Source organism: Notechis scutatus, chromosome 2 (genome assembly GCF_049901735.1).
Source record: "Notechis scutatus isolate UNSWTSFEM ecotype Mainland chromosome 2, rNotScu1.2, whole genome shotgun sequence".
Classification (NCBI taxonomy): Eukaryota; Metazoa; Chordata; class Lepidosauria; order Squamata; family Elapidae; genus Notechis; species Notechis scutatus.
In genome coordinates, this window is record NC_142010.1 from 215,088,056 (window position 1) to 215,107,361 (window position 19,306).

Below are 19,306 nucleotides of genomic sequence, written 5' to 3' on the forward strand. Positions count from 1 at the left end.
ATATTTATTGAAATATTGAAATATTTTCCTTCTTACTTGTTTATTGTTCCAGATGTTTGCTATTTCTTTTTCAAAAGTATCAACTGAGTTGATAATTTGGCCTTGTCAGCCAAGGTCAGGCAAAACAGTGTGAAGCCCTGTTATATAATCATTTCAACTCCTGAGCAGCAATAGCAATATATGGTATATGGACTAACATTACCATACTAGATAAGCTGGCCTGAAGATGCCAACGAGTATGACTGGAGCAATTTTAAGGTTTCCCCAAATTACAATGTTTTGAAAAACAGGTTGATATAAACTATCTTTATATAGATAGGTTTTATTTTTAAGTTTACTTAAGATTATAATTCCAAGCTTAATAGGCATAATCCTCATTGGAAACATGCCCTAATTTTTGAAGGATTTTCATAGAATAGATAGATCTGTTTTTAAAAAGAAAATTAATTCTGAAGATATTTTACTGTTTCTAAGAGATTACAAAATCCTTACTTTAAGCAATTTCCTTAAATTAGATACCATCTGTCACCATACCATGCAAGAGTTTATTTTTTGCAGCAGCCCTAAAGGAATTGCAATTCGTCCCCAGTAGACTATTCTGTTGCTAATGAGGTAAAATTAGATGGAGCTACATTTAAGCAACATTGCCTTTTAATATAGGAACCTAGCATATTATTGGTGCAAAAGCTCATTTGAAATGAGATGGGGGAAGGAACCTATATAGTACTTGTTATTCTTACTATTTAGTAGTAAAACAGTATACAAAGTTAAGTAGCTTTCAAGATATGGTCCACTACCACCAGCCTTGGATTAATTATGTTTGGAAACTGAGTTTATATAAGTCTTTTTTCCCCTTCTTTCTCCAAACACTGCACCTGTCAGTTCTAGTACTGTTATTTATAATATGAATACATGCAGCCCTAGACTAAAACTGTAAAAGTTGTCCGAGAGAAGTTACTAATATTTGAGTTTCTAAAATTCCTTTCCACGTGGTTCCAGAAAGTCAGTTCTGTCCTACAGAAATTGAAGATCTCATTGCTTCTGAGCAGATGCAATTAGGTAGAATGGGAGTAAAGAAGGGGTGACTCGAGAAGCCTCTAACTTGTTGAAGGGGGTTAATGCAAAATAATGTATTTTATATTTGACCTTTGTAGGCAGTCGCCTTCTTTTACATTTCCACTCAGTATGAAATGAATGGAGAATCTGTAGCTTTACTTTGTTAAGTAAAACATCACAAATACATAAGGATAAGTCATACTTGAGCGTTTGATTGTGTTAACTATATGCTATGTTTTTAAAAGCTTTTAGCACCCAGATGTTTTGTAACTATAGAATTTTTGTGCTAATAAACATCGATGAGTTTTAAAAATTCATTAAGGCATGAATGAAGAATATTTTTTTAAAAAAAAATTCAGAACAAATTAAACTGACATATGATTTGTAAGATTAGTTTTTAAAATGTAAAATCATTTACAGATCTCACAGTGACTTTAAATGAGATTTCAGTATCCATGCCGGCAGTATCTAAACATCTATTCTCACTAAAAGTTTGTCTACAAAATCTATATTTCTTTAAGTATGGTATGACCTACATAGTATCATCCAAGCAATTCTGGATGGCATGCAAATATGAAAACAATCTTCAAAAAACCAGAAAACAATAATAAACAAAAAACCAATGTACTACACTAGGTAAGAAAACACTAAGAACTAAGGAATCTCATTATCCACCTAGGATTACAAATCACCATGACCCAAGGCCCACTGTAAAAGCTATATTCCTATAAAACAAGGTAATAGTTATGCAAACTTGGAGGATGGGATACAGTCCTATAGGGAAGGCATTGCCACAGAAAATGCACATCTCAGCTGTCATATAAGATGACATAATTTTAAGATAGGACCTGGAACATGCCTTCATTGCTAGAACTAATAGAAGAGAATCAAACAGAGAAATTCCCATCATTATTAAACTAGGATTAGAGGAATTGAAGCCATGAATAGCAATTGCCTAGGAGCGAGTGTGACTGGCTAGGGTAATTATGTAAACCTCTACCAACCCTACAACAAACCATTGAAACTAATTGATTTTAGGTTGATCATTGATTTCTATTTACTATATCTCCTTGGTACTATCATGAAATAATCAGTTTTATATATAATTTTCAGTGCCGCCAAGTCGTTTTTTTTATTCCTAACAACCACATACATTTCCTCCATGATGATCTATCTCTAACTTGTTCTTCCATGTCTTTCAACAGAGCGCTCATTACCATTGTAACTGATTCGATCAATCATATTGATACCATAGCATCATCTTCTATTTCCTTCCACCATTCCCAACATTACAGTCTTTTCCAGACCTTCACATAAAGTGTCTGAATTAGGGTAATTTGAGTCTGGTCATTCATGACTTAAGCAAGAACTCTGAGTTGAGTTGTTTGATGATGCATTGATTGTTTCCACAGTATTCTCAAGAATTTTCTACAACGGGGTCCCCAACCCCCAGGCTGTGGCCCACTAGTAGGCTATTCAGAACTGAGCCACATGACAAGTAGGCCAGTGCACATGCATCTCAACTTATAAAAGCACCGGGCCTGTGTGCACAGGCATGTAGCTCAACTTGTGCAGTTGGCCAGTGCGCACACAAATGTGCATGCAGGTCAATTTGCAGTTGATCTGCATGAGCATGCATGCTGGTCCACCACTCATGCAGCTCGATTCCCCTCTCCTCTGCCCTCCAGTTGGGCTGTCAAACTGCAAAGGTTGAGTACTGCTGTTTTACAACACCAAAGTTTAAAAATGCCAATACTCTTCTTATCGTGCTATGCAACCTTTGCTTGCATAGAGTGTCTTGCTTGCATAGATCCCTGTTTCAGAAAGGAATGCTATGATTTGCCTGAGTCTGATCTTTATCATATATAGAGCATATGAATAACTTTTCTAAGACCTTCACTGTTGTTCTACCAAATGTTACAGGTAGTTTGCAGCCTATTTCTTATCAGCTTGTTCCCTTATCGGTAATGGTTGATCCTAAGCTATGTTCTACTTTTATATCCTCATTGCCATCTCTAAGATTTGTTGTTTTACCTGTTGTCATCAGCTTGGTCTATTTTATATTTAATTTTAGTCTGAATTTTTTAATTCAGCCCTTAATTTTTTATTATCAGAGTTTCTAGGAACTTTTCATTTTTGGCTGTCAGGGCAGTCATCAGCATTGCACAGGTAAACCGATGCTCTTCCAATTTGAAAACCACACTGATTTGATTCCAAAATACAACTTATATAATTAGCATATAGGCTAAATAGATAAGGGGAAAGATTACAGTTCTGTCTCTGTGACCAATCTGTTTCACCATGTTCTATCCATACTGAGGCTACCTGACCTACACATAGATTTGTATGAGGAATATGAAATGTTCTCGATTACTATTTTCCTGAGCACATTCCACAGCTATGTGTGATTGATACAATTAAAGACCGTGCTATAATTAGTGAAGCACATAGCGACTTGTGATATTCTTTGGCTTTCTCAATTATTCAGCATGGATCAGAAAAAGTCGGGCTTCCGGTTTGAGCTTCTTCGGCGACAGACAGAAATCCGTGATCATGTGCAGTTTCGGTCTGGGCTTGCCACTGGAACACCCCAAGCCGGCTGGTTTCGGGGCTAAGCCACCCCGTAGAGGTGGTGAAGAGGGGGGCGACTGCTAGCAGGGTTGAAGAGAGCCGCATCTCTCCTCCTCAGCTGGCCATTACTCCCTTTCCCGAAGGCAGTTGCAGCGGTGGTCAGAATGGTCACCTCAAAGAAGAACTCGACCGGAAAAGAATGTGCAGGAGGAAGATAAGAAGTGAAAGTTTCGGCTGACCGGGTTAAATTGCAAAAGCAACAACTAAGGTACCCTGGAATTTAAACTAAAAAAAAAAAACATCATTCCCAAAGAAGATTCTGAAGCAGCAAAGGAAAGTGAAAAGGGAAAAGTTTGGTTTTTTTTCTTCTCTCCCTTTCCCTATACTGACAACTAAGAGACTTAACTAAGAAATCGGGAAAAAATCCGCTTTGACATCAACAGGCAATTAAGCTGAAAATAAAAGAAAATGTCAAAGGGATAATAAAGATTTCTGGACACTAAAAAAATTTTATAAGCAGGAAAGGAGAGAAAAAGAATAAAAGGGCAGGATCCGGAAAAAAGGGAGGAGACTGCCTGGAATTAAAAGGAATCTACAGTTAAACTTCAACAAGACTTCTAAAACATACATTTTAACTGAAACTTGGCAACTAAATAGTAGAACCCCAGGAAGAGAAAGTGAAAAAAAAAGCAAAAAGAAACAGCTTGCATGTATTTGGATTACTTGGTGATCTTTGAATTCTTGGTTATTGCATTTGAATTACTAAAATTAATCAGGTGGTTGTTTAAAAATTTATAAATGGCACTACTTCTGAATGAATTGAAAATGGAACTTAAAAAGTATAAAGAAGATGCACAAGAAGGGAGGGGTTCTTTTGGCTTCGTTTTTCAATTCTTAGAAATGGAGATTTGGAACTATGAGAAACAACAAGAAACGTCTGCAAAACAAGAAGACTGGGACAAAGAAGAAGCCATCTTTAATGAACAAGTAATTCTATGTGGGGAAGAAAAAGGAAAGTGGGGGGGAAAGAGAATGGAGAATTTAAGACTTAAAAAAACAACCAAAGAAAAGAAAAATAGTTTGAAAAATAAGTATAATATTGGAAAGCAAGAGAAGAGGGGAATACAGAAGAGAGAAATAGAGGTAGAGAGACAAGGGGATAAAAAGGGGAGAGAGAAGAAGAGAGGGAAGAAGGAAAGGAAAAGAAGTTACAAAGGACAGAAACAAGATATAGAGAAACAGGGCCTATTTAGAGATAATGGGTGGAAATTTAATTGAAAAAGGGATTCTGTAAAGGTACATAAGATTGTATTGTTATATTAGTAATAGAAATAATTTTAGAAAATTGGAAACAATGTATGATTAAAATGAGGGATAAAATAGTTACTGTAATCTAGTGAAATGTTTGTTAATAAAATAAATGAAATAAAATAAATGAGAGAATTGAATTAGGAAGGGATGGGAACATTTTAATTAGTTAATGTTTTATAAAATATAAGTGAAGGGGGGGAATTAATTATGGAAAGCTTATAACTTCCCATAGAAGTATGATATTTAATTGAAAAGTAATGTTAAAGAAGTTAAGATTTTAATGAATATTAACATTAATGATAGAATTGAATTAGAATGGAATGTGTTGTTTTAATTACATATATTTATAATCTTTTTTTTAAAGAATATAGTGTGTATTTTAAGAATGTACCAAGCAGAATCCGAATGGAAGTTATGTATTACATTGAATGTTATAACTTTAAGGTATATATTGAAGCTTAAATAAGAGTTAAATGGATAAATTTAAAAGATATAAAGGTGTCATACTCCAATCAGCAATTACAGGAGAAACTTTGTTTAATGAGAAAAGATAACATGAAATTGAAACAGGACAGACAAAAAGTATAAATATAATGATTTGAATTGAGATGAGATAATTAAAATAAAATTGAGAAAATTAAAAGAGGGGAGAAGTTTTGTAGAAAATGTAAAACAGTAATAAGATATGGAATAGAACATAAAAAGGAGCATGAAATTCAATTTGTGTCTGTACGAAGAAATGTAACCTGGGATTACGCTACTTTCAAAAAAGATGTTTTATTTGTATTTTTCTTTATGTGAAAACTCAAATAAAATTTACAAAAAAGAAAAAGAAATAGTCTATGGCAGGGCTATCAAAGTCCCAGCCATGGACCTGATGCATCATGCACTGGCAACGGCCACACCTGGTTTAGCAAAGGGGAAAAAAGTCCCAATACATCACGTGACACTGCTGTGACGACATGAATTTGATACCCCTGATCTATGGAGATGCTCAATCATCCAGATCATGATGCTTTTTCCCAAGCTGCTTTTTCAAGAGGCAACTGAACTTTCTGGGTTTTTCTTTGAAGACGGTTTCACTTCTCATCCAAAATGCTTTTTCAGCTGAAGAAGCTTTTCGGATGAGAAGTGAAACGTCTTCAAAGAAAAACCAAAACATCCAATTATCTATTGAAAAAGCATTTTTGGGACAATCAGAAATAATGTCTTGCATTACTTGACCTTTTTAAAACCTAGCTTGAACATCTGGCATTTCTTTTTCTATGTAGGGCTCTAATCTGCATTGGATAATCCTAAATATTATTTTGATAGTATATAAAACTTAATAGGTTTCTGATTTGTGTTTTTCAGAATTCTTTTATGTTTCAGTACATTTTAAGAAAAAATTGGCATTAGCATGTAATTATAAACACTGATTTATAAACCTATTTTCTGTATTCAATGTTTTTAAATTCAGATTCTCCAATTGATTGAAATGATTTCTCAATAGGTTACACTGTCAACTACTATGTAACTGCCTGAAAATATAATTTCTGCTTAGCTATAGAGGTGCCTCCACTAGTTTTCCTAATGACTTTGTACTTAACCTGATCTAAATCCAGAGAAAATGTGAAGTGTTCCTGCTGGGTTCTTAAATGAGATTTAAATTAACTACAGATTCTTTAACTTGAGTGCATGGGCTACTTAATATAGACAGATAAGACTTTCTGTATAATTGCTAGACAACCATGAAGAATTACCCTCTAGGATAAATAATTCCTTTAGTTTTTGTTTTGTTTTTAAATTTAAATGTTTCAAATATATTGTGTAGCATGAAGTGTATATTATAAACGGCTTGTGTTTTAGATGCACTAATTAACAAATGCAGGTTGAAAGGATTACAAAGCTCACATGTTAAATACAAAAATAATCCAAGCTAATGGGAAGTTTAACAAATGCTTCAAACATAAAATTGTCTGTATATGTAACATTGTTTGAATTAACTCTCACTATATGTTAGATTTAAACTTTATAGGAACACCATAACAGGATTTCTCTTGATCTCATACTTACTTTTCAATAGGGATACAGCCTGCATCTATAAAACCTCAGCATGTTATATTTTAAAATATCTTGATTATGAAAGAAAGCTATCAGGGTTAGTTAAATAAGTAATTCTAAAATTGAGTCCATCAAGACTGAGGTAGCTTCAATATTGCTAAAAAATACTGCTACCTTTAAGACTTACATTTAGTACCAGAAAAAAACTGCCTCCACTTACAATATAGCATAATTCATGAAGTAACTAATGCAGAAAGCCTCTTTCTCAGAGTACTGGTTGTCGACTTTTCTTAACACATTTCTTTCTTTTTGATCAAACATAATCTACTTTTTGTCCCCAAGTTCCATGGTGTTTCCATCTAAATTGTACTCTACCGTTTGCTATACTGTATATTCGATGTTCTCTGCTATGTTCAGAGCAGGGGTGGGATATTACAGGGTTAACTACCGGTTTGGGATTTATAAGCTTCCCTGCCCACTGTGAGCGCGCCTGTAAATCATCATTAGCACGTCATCAGCATGCTGCCGAGAAGCAGCCTTTGAAATAGCCCTCTTTTCTTGTTTTTTTAACTGCAGCTATGCCTCGTTCGGCAGCTGAAGTTGAAAAAAATCAGGAAATAAAGATCAGGTAAGAGCCCGGTGGGCAAAAGCATCAGCAGACATAGAACCGGTTCTATGTCTGCTGCTCTTCAGAGCTACAGAGGTGGACAGAACCGGTAGAAACCCACCCCTGGTTCAGAGTAACAGAATAATAGAGTTGGGAGGGACATTGGAGGGTTCTAGTCAAACCTTCTGCTCAAGCAAGAGATCCTGTACCACATCAGACAAGTGGGTATCCAATCTCTGCTTAAAAACTTGCAGTGATGCAGCAACTTCTGAAGGCAAGTCTTCATTTTATTTCTGTCTCCCTTTTGGTTTTTAGCTACAGGGAGTTCTTGATTTATGACTGTAATGGAGCTTTCTCATTATAGTTGCAGGTTGTGTGGGTTATTAAGTGAGCAATCCTGCTCACCTTCTCCAATATGGAGGCATATAATAATATATAATAATATAAAAATAGGGGGCGTGCATAAGCGCACCAACATGCCTACCGTCCCTGTCCTATTGTTTCTTTTTTATTTGTATCCATTTCATGTATCCATAACTATGTTCATACTTATACCTGTTATCTTATAATTGCTTGACAAAACAAACAAACAAACAAATAAATAAATAAATAAACAAACAAACAAATAAATAAATAAATAAAAAATTAAATAAAAAATTAAATAAATAAATATGAGACCTGCAGCAGAGGACACTCACATATTCCTCCTCACCTCTGTCACCAATCACTCATTTATCCTCTGTAGATTTCCAGAGCTCACATTGGGGTAAGAGACCCAGCTGTTCCACCATTCGGACTGCTTTGAAAATGTTGCCTGCTTTCAGGATGGATCCATGTGCCCAAGGAGTGGAAAATCTTGATCTCCTTACCCTATAAGAGCTCTAGAGCTCCTGAGATCTATAGTACAGAAGGTAAAGGAGTGATCAGTGACAGGAAGGTTTGTGACCCAGTAAGTTAGGAAGGAAGCTCAAAGGCTGGGGGACTTGGTAGGGTCTGAAAGCAGAACCAAGGCCTGAAGGAATCCAGCATGGTGGGATAGAAGGGAGATAGGCATTGGTTGTAAGGGTGAATCTGGCCAAAATTTGTTCACATTATCGTAAGTGCTCTGCAGCAGCTGTAACTTTGAAACTGGTTGTAAGTAGCTTTAGAGGATCCATTGTAACTTCAAACAGTCACTAAATGACTGGCTTTAAGTTGAGGACTATTAGTGCTGTGGTTGTCTTCAGCCTATATGCCACCAAAACTCATTGTTGAAATGGAAAGCCTTAGAATTCTAAATCCTAAATGCTTAAACAAATATTATACTATGAAACATCTGCAAGAAAGCCACCAAAGAGCACCAGAAACCACTCAAATATTGTTCTGGATTACATTTGCCAGCAATACCCTGTCAATGTAGTATTACAGGTCCTCACAGTATTTCAACTATTTTTAATCCCATTTTTCCAAAAACAATGCAAGTAGTTCTCGATTTACAACAGTTTTTTTTAATGACCATTCAAAGTTAAGGCAGCACTGAAAAAAGTGACTAAACACTGTTGCAGCATCCCCACTGACACATGATTAAAATTCAGATGCTTGACAACTGACTCATATTTATGACAGTTATAATGTTATAAAAAAGGTCTACTTTTTGAACTTTCTGACAAGCAAAGTCAATGGGGAAGCTGGCAAGATATTTCAAATATCAAACAATTGATGCTTAACAACATTGCAAGAGTTCCTTTAAAAAAGCAACCATGACATCGTGCTTTACAACTGCATTAGCATTATCACATTAATGATAGAAATTCCGGTTCCAATTATTAATTACATGAGAACTACCTGATATGCTAAAAAACTAAGTACTATCATATACATATGACGAATAACCTTAATCATTTACTTAACAACAGTTCATATTAACAACTTCCTAAAAAAGTTTCTTATAAATAAATCCCTAGCAGTCATGTGATCATAATTCAGGTGATTGCCAGTTGATTCTCATTTGCATCTAACTGCAATGTCCCATGGTCCTGTGATTGCAATCTGCCATTGTTAAAGTAGATTTGAATGCATGACCACCTGACTTGACGTATGATGTGGTGACTTGATTTATGACTCCATATAGATGGTTATAAAATTGGGTCTAGTCACATGACTTGACTTATTACTGCATGCATTATAACATAAATTTTGGTCCGGATTGTGGTCATAAATCAAGGATTATCTGTATAATTATTCCTGAAATTCTATATACACTATCAATTCTCATTGGAGTATAATGTGGTCTATTATCTGCTTACAAATTATATTCCTACATATATGTATACATGGAATTTATGTAACATATAGTGCACACAAACAATACTCATATCTCCTTTCAGAGTGAGCCACAATACACAAAGCACAGGAAAAATATATTATAATACGTAAAAGAAAGTAAAGGCAGAAGAATAAAGGAAAATATATCTTAATCTATTTTACATCATAATCATCCCCTAGATGTTTTTCATGTTATATTTGCAAATGCTACCTGATTCTACCATTCTAATGACTTCTTTTGCATCGGTCACTTATTTTCATATTTAATCTACTTTATTTTTTCAAAAATATCAGTTTGATGCTTTTTTATTCTTTCACTGAGTTATGGGCTAGATCTAGATTTCTGGTAAACAGAATTATTTTCTCAGTTCCAGTAATAAAGAGTCAGCTTTATGAAAGATACTATTTGCGAGGGGATGGAAGAGCATCATAAATTCTTCACTTTTGTAAACAGGTTTTACTTCCTTTGAAATCCTCTAAGTACAGCCACACAATTTTTCATTTAACTTAAAAAGATTGACTTGTTCAACTCCTATTTGACATTCATCAGAAGAAAAAAAATCTAGGGAGTCAAAAAATAAGTTGATGAAATAGCAACTCACAGATGATAAGCACTTAAGTGAGCCAAAATTTTAGTGGAGCAAATAAAAATGAAAAGTCTGGTAACTGTAACTTTGTTTGGAAAATGTGATCAAAATATACTTAAAAACAACAATACTACTGTATTAATTTAGGCATCAGTACCTTATTGCAAATATAAAATTATTGTGGTTGCCTTTTTTTTCCTGTCCATATTTAATTATGTTGAGAAATAAAAGCTGGCTGCTGTTTTTTTATTTTTTGCCAGAAATGTAGACCATTCGTTGCCTAAGCTAGAGCAGCCAGGGCTGATCTGTTAATTCAGTATAAGTACACAAACCATAATATAAAGTATACTGAGTATACTGTTTCTCCTTTTGCCACATTCCATCAAAAGATACACCTCTTCAAAAATCAAACAAAATATATCCTTAACAACTATCATTAGACATTACTCTAGTGAACTTCAACTGGGTTTAATATTTATTTCATAAGATTCAAGATGAACAACTATGTGGCTACATCGCTTTATGGTAATGGTGTAGGGTTTCCTGCCTCAGTAGGCTGGACTAAAGATCTCCGAAATACCTTTTATTCCATTATCGGTGTCCATCATAGTTAGTATAAGTAACTAAGAAAATAAGATGGAATAATATCACCAAATATTCAAAGGTCAAATACTATTATGTGTTAATGAAATTCATGAAATCATTCCTGTTCATCTTGGCAAAGGCAACATTTTCAAAATCTGAAAGCTGCTAGATAAAATATACCACAATAGATGAAAAACAAGAAGCAGAACGACATCCATTTTCTCTTTGGGAATTGTAAAATGTTCAGTTCATCTGAAAACATGATCTGTCATTCTGTTTATACACAGGTACAAGTTTCTACTCTGATGTTCAGAAAGTAGATTTTTAAAAGTACAGAAAATTATTTTTGTAGTTTAAAACAAATTAGGAAAAATCCACTTTCAAAAGTTATAATCCATTTTTAGAAGACTGATTAGTTGGTGCTGTATTATGATGTTGTATATAGCTATAATGCCACATATTGTCATACAGCAAGTTCATTCTCCACAGGCATGTTTTTAAATAGTTACAAAAGCATCAACCATATATAAGAGAAGATCCACTACAGAAATCCTCAGTTTGCCGAAGAATTTGAAATGGGATTCAAAGTACCATAATAATATGCTCAGTAGGCACAGAATGCTGACTGCAGGCAGAAAAAAAAAGTGACGCACTGCAATTGAGTATCTGGAAAGCAACAAAGCACAACTAATGTTCTGCTGCTTTAGGAGAAGAGTGGTAAAGAAATCAAGAAGTGGCTGGATTTTTTTATTATTGGAAACCTGGGCCAACTTTGGGCTAGCACTGTTGTATTTAATCTGTCTGGGATGTACAGTAAATTAAAAGTTCTTGGCTCTATCATACTCTGTCACTTTTTGGTCTTCTGCTTTTTGTCTTGGGAGATTTTTGTTGTTGTTGTTGTTGTTGTTGTGAGATCTTGTATCAAGTTCAGGTCCTAAGAGGGTAATAACACATGGATTTTTAAATGAATATCTTCATTTTTTTTTTAAACTCTGGGGTTCATTTAATTATTTTGTTCATTTTCAAATGTGGACTTAAAAATTTGGAACTGATCTTCAGTTTTCAAATAAAAATAAATCCTGCAAGATGTCATATAATATAAAAATATTTTGCAGTCAGTCTGATATATATCCCCACAAAATAAGCATCCAATTAGATTAATGTGACATCACAGCAGAAATTAGTTTAAAAAGTATAGCATTTTGGGCACAAAAAGTGTGGTTATTTGGTCTCACGCTATTAGTATCTGTTCTGAGTCCTACAGAATCCTACATTTTGTGTTTGGAGTTTACAGAAATATTTTAATGAGTGAAAATAAAGTCTTCAATCCTTTAAAAGCCTGCCCTAAATTAAGTGATTTTTGCTCCACTCTTCCCCATTTTAGTGTTTAATGGAAGAAAATGCAAAGCTTAATGAACTCATTTTACTCTTTGTTCCTGATACAAAAAGGGGAAATTTCAATTCCACTTTTTGGATAACTTCCACTTGTTATCCCAAAAGAACTTTTAAGGGATAATTAGCAATTCATAACCTACCCATAGTAAAATTAAAAAATAGAATTAAATTTAAAAAGAAAAGAAAAAAGAAAATCTGCCCTATCCAGATTGGAATGTGACCATTAAAGCTAGTAGGACTCTCAAATCAAAATTCTTGCAATATACCATTATGAAATGCCATGTTTATTTCTCTTTCCCCTTAGTAATCCTTTTGCTTCAGCTTTCATATATTTATTCCTATAAAATTCACAGATAATTTCATTGTTTTGCTGTCAATGATAAATGTCACACACAAAATAGTGACATTTCTGAATACAACTGTCTTCTGTTCTATCATTACACAGTTATGTTTTTCTTTTTTATTAAAGCAGAACCATTCTCTAGGGAAATATGGAATATATGATGAGCACAGCAAGCAATCCTATGCTCTAATAAATAAGCACACATGGAAGCTTTTATATCTGTGTCAACACAGCTCAGTAAGAATTGGTTCACCAAAATGTATGCTATGCTGTCTCAAGACGTTTTCCAAAATGAAAATGAAGTGGGTACCTAATAAGAGCATACACAAAAGAAAAGTAACTAGCTAAATAAGTTCCGTCCATGAACCTTTCCAGCTGCTTGAAAAGTAAACAGCAGTTTGTAATGATTGCCATAAAATGAATTTGTTATTAAATTGCTTTGCAATTATGTAGATTGAGAAAGTAGTATCAATTTTAAACTCTAGACATGTAAAATTTGGGATTCAGAAAGACATGGCAAAAGAAGATATATCTTTAGAAAGGACAAAACCTTTCATAAATCCCAAACAGCCTCAGCGACAATAAAAATCCTGAAAAAATAGTTTTCAATAATTTTTCTTCTATCCCTTTTTTGCAAAACACATGATTTGAAAAATGCTTTTATGGTTGGCTAACATTATTGTTTTCTTCAACCACTCAGATTCAGTTTTTTAGTCTCAGGCACACAATCAATATTATTCACATTGGCAAAAATTTTGGAATGCAATAAATAGATGCTAGATAAATTATTTTTTAAGCATAGAGATTTGGTGGTGTCATATTTATGTGAAGGATGTAACAGATGCCTGTTCCATATGATGATGAGCAGAGTGAAGTAGCTACATAGCAATGAATCATGTTCATAAACTTAAAACATGCAACTGAACCTATATTTCACTGAATCTGGTTGTGATGGTAAGAGCTGAAGTACAACTTTCTCCCCAATTTTTGTTTGCTCTGTATTGTGACATTCTTGTAGGCTATGTATTTCCACTGTTACTGTGTAGTACTTTTTAAAGCTTTATAAGCATGTCATCTCAAGAGAATTTACAATCTAAAATTTTATGCAAATAGGGGAAAGGAAATAAAGACAAGGTAAAAAAGGGAAGAAATACAGAATTACCTCACTTGGATATATTGGAGTTGCTTACAGGCCAGGTATCAGTAAACCTCCCCCCGCAATCTGTTAGAATTTAGGGATGTCAAAAATGGCTGCCAAGGTAGTTACAGCTAGTCACAAAAAATCATTTATCAGAAAGAAAAATGTGATGTTTGTTGCCTGTTATGTTCCATCTGTCTAAGGAGCTGGGGCATTAAAAGAAAACAGGAAAAGGAGAGCAGGAGAGAGCGAGCGGGGGGCGTAAATGTAAAGACGGCACTTGTGGTAAAGCATTTAATCTCCAGTGAGTGCAGTGTTGATTCAAAGCAGATTGCCCCACTGCTGCAATGGCCATGTTGTCATATTTTTACTCTATTCCCCCACCACCACTCCCCAGGATAGCTCTACACAGTGCTGACCAGTAAATGTATATCAGGAGAATGAGAAAGAAAAAAAGAGCAACAATTTTGCAGGACTATAAGGGTCAAATATCACAAAGGTAAAGTTAATGTCATAAGGAGGACAGAAGTAAAAGATGAAGGTCAGCCTAGGTTCCACTTCATCAAGGTAGTCAGCAACAATGTCAGTGAATTGAGGGGGAGAAACCAGAAAGCAAAATATACTGTTTTATTTTTTTTAATTTTACTTTTTATCCCACTTTTATTATTTTTGTAAATAACTCAGGCAGTGAACCTACCTAATATTCCTTTTCCTTCCCATTTTCCTATGAATGGGTTAGGATGGGAATGATTGACCCAAAATCACCCAGCCAGCTTTCATGGTTAACAGTCTCTTAGTTTTTATCCTCGTGCCATAACCACTAACCTTGTTTGTTCCCTGAAGACAAATCTAATCAAATATTGAGGAAAGCTAGAGACAGTGAGTAGAGACAGTTTGGCATATTAGTTAAAGTACAGGTGGGCATTACAGCCCATTGCCCACATCTGGCACATGGGCAATTCAGTCCAGCAATCCCACTTGTTAGAAGTGGGGCATTGGCAATGATGGGAGTTGGGTGTGGTGTCAGCAGACGCTGGGGTGGCAGTGCAAAAGCAGTGGCACGAGGTGGAGGTAGTGGGGGCAGGGCAGCGAAGTGGCCTGGGTTCAGGCATGAGTTTACAAACTGGAATATTTTGAGCTCTAGTCCAGCCTTAGATTCAAAGCCAGCTGGATGACCCCATTGGACTAGTTACTCTCTTTCTCTCTCAGAAGGGGGCAAATCAGGGGTGAGATTCTATCAGTTCTATCCGGTTCTATAGAACCGGTAGTTAGAAGCAATCTCCTTTGGTTGTTTTTCCACCCTTATTACATTCTTGGCAGACAGCCTACACTTACTGTCTCTGGAACTTCTGGGGCTTGGCTTTCTTAAAGGGGAAGGGTTGTTTTAAGATTTTTACACTGCTGTTGGGAGGAAATACTCCCCTGGACAATCAGCACTTTGAAGAATTAATTGAATAATGAAGCAAAGCTTTTAGTGACAGGGAACCAAGATGAGTGACATTCAGCAAGGCTTCTTGGCTAGCTAGAAAGATTAACATTCAAATGTGAGTTTACATACCCTGAGTTTTGGTCTAAAACTGGTTTTTGGTGAAGGTTAATCCTGTGTTTATGATGTGATAATTTTCCCTATTTAGCTTCAACAAGCAACAGCTACTGTTGTGAGTTAATTATTTGTATTGTGTTTGAATTTTTTCTTGCCTCATAATTTCTTTTTCTATCTGGGGAGGTGGTCTTTCTTCACTGCTTTACTATCTGGCACTGTCCTTTTGGGGTATACTTTCAAGAGGCAGGATGCAAGCTTGGCACTGATTTTTTTTACTGCCTTTCTGCAGAGCATGTGACCTTTCCTTAAATCTGGATGATTTCCTTAGGACATCTTGTGAGGTGAGTGAGACCAGGTGCTATTTTTAAATGGTGCAAATGGATCTAAGAATTGCTTTTCCTGGGTGTGCTTTTTCTGGAGAGCTTAAATGACCTCTCTGCTAAAGGGATTCACTTTATGAGCAAGAAATGGCTGCTTTATCACTGCATTTTAACTATTTTAATTCCTCAAGATGCTCTGGCACCCTGCCTGATTTGTAACTCTGACTTGCAGGTATTTTTAATCAAATGATTGGTATTTAGGGCAGCTTTTTGCAAGCAAAGAAGCTTTTTGTATTTTTGTACAGGTAATCCTTGACTTACAACAGTTCATTTCGTGACCATTCAAAGTTATAATGGCACTGAAAAAAGTGATGTAGCTAAATTTAGTTCTAGCAACATTTACACTATTGGCTAGGCAATTCCATGCATTTTTATTCTTTACAAACCACCCTTGTTTCTACCACAGCCATGTATTTCTTCATACCATTGCCATTTGTTGTTCACACTTCTAACACCTTTCTTTCTGAGGATCTCTTCAATTCTGTGCAGTCACAACTTGGTTAGTCTTTCCTTTCCTCTTAACCCATTCACTCTTATTTCACATGTTATGCAATATAATTTCCTACTCTTACTCAAACTTAACAGATTTCATACAGACATTCATTTTTATATTCAATCTACATTAATTTAACCTACTCTTGCCTTTATCATGCCCATTTCTAAATGCACCATTCTGATACACTGAACTTATTTTTAAGTTTCTTTTGATAAGCTGAATTTTGATTTTCACAGTACAAAGTGAGCAAGGACATGCTCTTATAAACAGCTTTCTTAAACATTCATTCCTTACAACACACGCTATGCTTTCTAGTGTCACTTGCACTTCTTAATTTTTTTTTTCACCCATCTTCAAATAAACATTCTATGATACCAAGCAGTGGTGGGATGCAGCCGGTTTAACAGCCGGTTCAGTGAATGTGCGCTTCATACTTGTGCACAAGCATGAAAATGGAGCAGAGCTGCTTACCTTCCAAGTCAGCAACAGTAACTAGAATGGGGGGGGGGGGAATCAGCTGTGCCGCGTGATTGAAATGAGCTACAAAGCAGGAAATAAAGGACAGGATAGGGCAGGAGCAAGTGGGCGAGGCCAGCTGATCATTGGAGCTACCAGTTGGCCTGAACCAGTCCGAACTGGCAGCATCCCACCACTGGTACCAAGCTACAAATTCACAATTTACTGGTGCCTGTTGCAATTGTTCACTCAGTTTCCCCATTAAAAAAAATCCAAGTCCTTCAATATGTCTATTTTCACAACCTCTTCATATACTTCTCTTTGCATCACATGTTCTTGGCAAATCATTTGATATCAGCAACTTATTTTCACATACTAACCAATAGATTTCTTACATTATTATCATGATTCCTTATACATTTATCATGCATGAATACATTAAAATAACCAAGAGTACATAACAATTCCTCATTTCATTCCCTGCTTGGTGTTCAACTATTCATTAAGAATTCAATTAATTTTCACCATGTTATACTCTTATCGCATTCTGCAACCAACTTTTAACTCAATACTTATGTAAAACATTCCATAATTCAAGCCCACTCACCTATCATACACTTTCTCTGAATCAATGAATGTACAATAAATGTTCCCTTCACATTCATAAATCTTAACTTACTTTATAAAGAACAAAAATGATAAGTGCATGCCTCCTGCCTGGCATAAAGCCACATTGCAGTTCCTAAATTTTACTCAATGTCCCTTTCTATCAAAATATACTCTCCCAGATCTAGGCAACAAATTAATCTCCCCTCAATTTCTACATTCCTCTTTTCCTTTGAATTGTGGGACAATACTGATATTTTTTCTATCATCAAACAGATTTGGTTTTCATACAGATGTTAAATAATTTATGTATCCTCTCCATTAACAAACCACATTCCTGTTTTAACATTTCCTCATTCATACCATCTATACCTGCTGTTACTCTTCTTTAGCATTCTTACAGAATGAAACTGAACTTTTCTAAGCAGATACTCAACAATTGTTATTTTCAAACATTCATTCATTGAAAGATTTCTAACAGAAAACAACCTATAGCTGCTTCTAGAGAGCTTCAAAATTCCAAGCAAATCTGAAATTCTCAAGGATCTTGATGTTAAAATAGAACAATTTTTTGAAAAAGTATGAGGCACACTTTTCCAGAGCACTCTTTTTAATAAATAAGTAGATTCTTGTTTTTCTTGTTCATATAGAAAAATATGAAGCACTTAATCAAAAATGGATGTGAAACAAAATCATCATCATGATGGAATTATTAAAAAAAATTAACTTAAGTTGCCAACTCTTGATACTAAGATTGAAGTTTCCATTTGGGAATTTTTCACCAACTTTAACAGGAATCTAATGAAAATATTTTTATGCAGCTCAGCTATTTTTGTAAACTACCCCCATTATATTGCTTATCTGCTAAGCTGAAAATCTTGAATTAGCATGCAGAAAGTTATGATACGGACTTTGAAGTAAAAGTATAATTCATAATAGTTTTCAACTATTATGTTGAAATAATAACATGTACAATAAATTAAGACCACCACCTAAAAAGAATTATGTATCAGATTTTAATATGTTGCCTATGTATTAGCACTGTTTAGGATTTGAATGCAAAGATGTAATTTGATTGTGCAATGGTGCATACCACCTGCAAGGAATCTCTCAGAGACGTTGCTGCTTTGAACACTCCTCAAAGATGATCATGAATGGATACCAAAGCTTAACAGAAAAGCAAGTGAGAAAGCCCCAAGGTTCCAATAAAAAATGATTCAAACAAATGACTAGTATGACTAGCTTATCATACGATGACTTCACTGATTTGATATTTTTCTTCTAACCAGCTTAAATAAGTACTATTTATAATATTTCTAAATATCAGAAGATCTCTTTGCAGTAACTGAGAAGGTCTAGCATGTTATCAAAATTGGGAGATGGGAAGATATCTCCAGAATTCAAATATTTAATATTCATTGTTTTTTTTTTAATATTGTTAATAACTTTTTTCAAATGTTCAAGCAATTAATAAGTAAAAAATAATTTATGGCAAAATTCCTAGTGTTCCCAACTGAGTTGTTATAAGCAAAAAATTTGATGTCTTAAGCATGACCTACAATTAACAAATAAAAATTATTTCATGTTTTCAGAATGGCAGCAGAAATCGAGGGCCTCTAATATTGCCTTCTGAGGAATTGCCTTTTTTGCATTCATTTTCCTGGATGCAGAAAATATTTTGGAATATAACACTTTAGGACATTTCTTCACTGGAAGTAAAAACTCTATTAAAACTACTACTTAAATTTTCTTAATTAATTCTGACTAATCACTAATTGCATTCCAAAAAATATCCTAAAAGTATCACATACTATAAAATATATTGTGCAGTACACATTGTTTTCTATAGATTAGACATCACTCCTAAAAGTACTTCACAATTATA

General features: G+C 34.7%; 1 protein-coding gene across 1 annotated transcript in view; it reads right to left on the reverse strand.

Annotated features, from left to right (window-relative positions):
• The window catches only part of PRR16 (proline rich 16), a 118,717-nt gene that overhangs the window by 25,369 nt on the left and 74,042 nt on the right, over positions 1-19,306 (reverse strand). The gene's annotated exons all lie outside the window — the stretch shown is intronic.